The sequence below is a fragment of the Cryptomeria japonica genome, chromosome 5 (assembly GCF_030272615.1).
Source record: "Cryptomeria japonica chromosome 5, Sugi_1.0, whole genome shotgun sequence".
Taxonomy (NCBI): Eukaryota; Viridiplantae; Streptophyta; class Pinopsida; order Cupressales; family Cupressaceae; genus Cryptomeria; species Cryptomeria japonica.
Genome location: NC_081409.1, coordinates 344,883,210 through 344,885,832, shown reverse-complemented (window position 1 = coordinate 344,885,832; position 2,623 = coordinate 344,883,210).

Below are 2,623 nucleotides of genomic sequence, written 5' to 3'. Positions count from 1 at the left end.
TATTTTGTATTTAAAATTTTGTTGAATGCTATGTATACTTTCATGTTATGTCTTTAAGGGAATAGCATACATTGTATTTTCTGCAAAAGGAATAGTGTATATGCTTAGGGGGAGTAATTTTGATTATGGCATATGTTTGTTGTAAAACACTTAGATGTCAAAATTTTTCTGGAGTGTTGCCGTCAATGCCAAAGTGGGGGATTGTTGTCAATTTTCATGGTGATGTTGTGATTGTCATTGATGGACACGCACTTGCTTTGAGATCACTTTTTGTATGTATGAGTTATGCTCAACTGGTATTATGTATTATAGTCTTTAGACTATCAGTGTTTTGCACAAAATGTTTACCGATCTCAAGTGGTATGAAGACCCAAGCGGTATGAAGACTCAAGTGGTTCGAGGATCCCAAAGTGGTACGAAGGAACAAAGCAGTTGTTATCATTTTTACCAGTCTTAATTTTGACAAACCGGTAATTGGCAAAATATGTGAACCGATAATTGGTAAATGTATGAACCGGTATTACTCTTTGATGAGTTACCAACCGGTATTTTTGTGATGAGTTATCATCCACCCACACTTTGGTGGTGATTTTGTGTCATGTTACCAAATGTGTCTAGATGCACTGAACCTAGGAACTTGCAATGTAATCCTATTAGATCGACATGAATTTAGATTCCTTTATAAGGACATCATGTTTAGGGTTTCAGTAGTTGTTAGGGTTTTAGGTGGTTGATGAGGTTTTTGTATGTGCGATCATAGAAGAAGATTAGGTCTGTGTGAAGAAACAGAGTGTGGAGATTTTGAAGACTAAAGTAATGCTGAAATGCATTAACAATGAGCTATCAAGGATTTAACCAAGCATATTGTGCTAGTATTTAGATCACTCACTTGTTGATAACTCACATCTTCAACAAGTCTAAAACACTTAACCGAGTAGGCCTCGCAAAGCCTTTGTAAATCCTCTAACAAGGTGGTTCACATCTGTGGATCTGAAATCCTCTCACAAGGTAGTCTTTAATCAGACCTATCTCCTAACAGAGATTGAGATTCCTAATAGGATCTGTTCTAGTGAAGAACATTGTATGACCTTAACTGGTCTGACCTTAACCGGTCTGGTTACTATTCTGTAGATAGTTACTTGTGAGTTTCATCTCACCGTGGTTTTTCCCATTTGGGTTTCCACCTCAAAATCTCTTGTGTTATGGTGATTGTGCTTCTGTGGGTGAATGCCTTATTTGCTATTTGGTTTGCATTTGTCTTAACCGGTTTGTTAGTAAAATTGTTATACCGGTTTACTGCTAAACTGTTTAAGTGTTTGAGATCAGTACTTATTGGTATGTACTAATTCACCCCCCCTCTTAGTATTCATCAAAATACATTAAGAAAATAGGAGAAAAGATACATATGTAGTTGTGAATAATCAAATTTGCTACTATAATGCCTTCATAGTGTGAATCAGTTGATTATGAAAGGCTTGAAAACATTTATGTATGTTTCTTAGTTGAAATTTTTATCTTTGAAATTGTTGAATATGGCAAACGTGTTTCTCATTCTAGTAATGGTATTTTATATGTTTAGCTATAGCCTCTTAATAATGACAGTGAAAATGACTTGTGGCTAGAAAACAAAATATGGATTTCTTAGCTGAGATTACTCAAAAATGTCTAGGAGAGGTAATCAATTTCTCAAATAAGCTAATTTTGTATGTAGTAAAATCTATTTTGGGTCTAGAGTTTATCCCAGCTAATCATAGATACCATATAAACGCAAACATTATGGCAATGTTTTTTGTCATAATGTTATACATGGGAGAAAGAAAATTGGATGCAAAAATGTTGTGCCACTATATTTTTAGAGGAACATTTCGAGGTGAATTAGATAGAGTGTTCTTAGTGAACGATGATTGACTCACAATCTTGTGTCCTAGACAATATTTTGTAGTTAAAATTAGGGCAAGGGAGGTGCCAAGGATTCCAATTCACTATATAGAACCATTAGAGCTTTGAGGCAAGAGATTTCGGAATCAGGAGGGGTTTAAATTTTTTAAAGAAAGTCATGGGATTTTCAGCTAACAACTAGGGAGGGAGAGTCATAGGCGATGATGTAAATAAAGATGAAGGATGGGTATGGGAATATGAGCATGGTGAATGCCTATATGGTCTCATAATTTTAGATTAATCTGAAGAAGATGAGGAGGAGATAACCTTTGAGCGGGTGGAGCAACTCTCAAAGAAAATTGATCATGTTCAACTACATTCACCAGCATCTTTTCATGAGCCAAGAGGTTAAGGCAAGGAAGCCTTCAATTTTTTCTCTTAGCAATATCATTTACTATTTTCTACCATTGTCAATTTGGTCTTGTCTTAATCTAGACATTATAGGTCCTCGTATTGTTATCTGACATAGAATTGGGTGATTTGTCCCTATTTTTTGTTTATGTTCAAAACTTTGTATTAATCTTTTAATATCTAATAGGATCTCTAGCTTCAACCATTTACTAAAAAAAAAAAGAATGTGTAAATGATCAATTTGATGATTGTGAACATGATTTGTATACTAAAATATTTCCTTGTGATGTTGATCATATTATCTTTAAGTTAGATGTTCTTGAAAGGTTTAAGA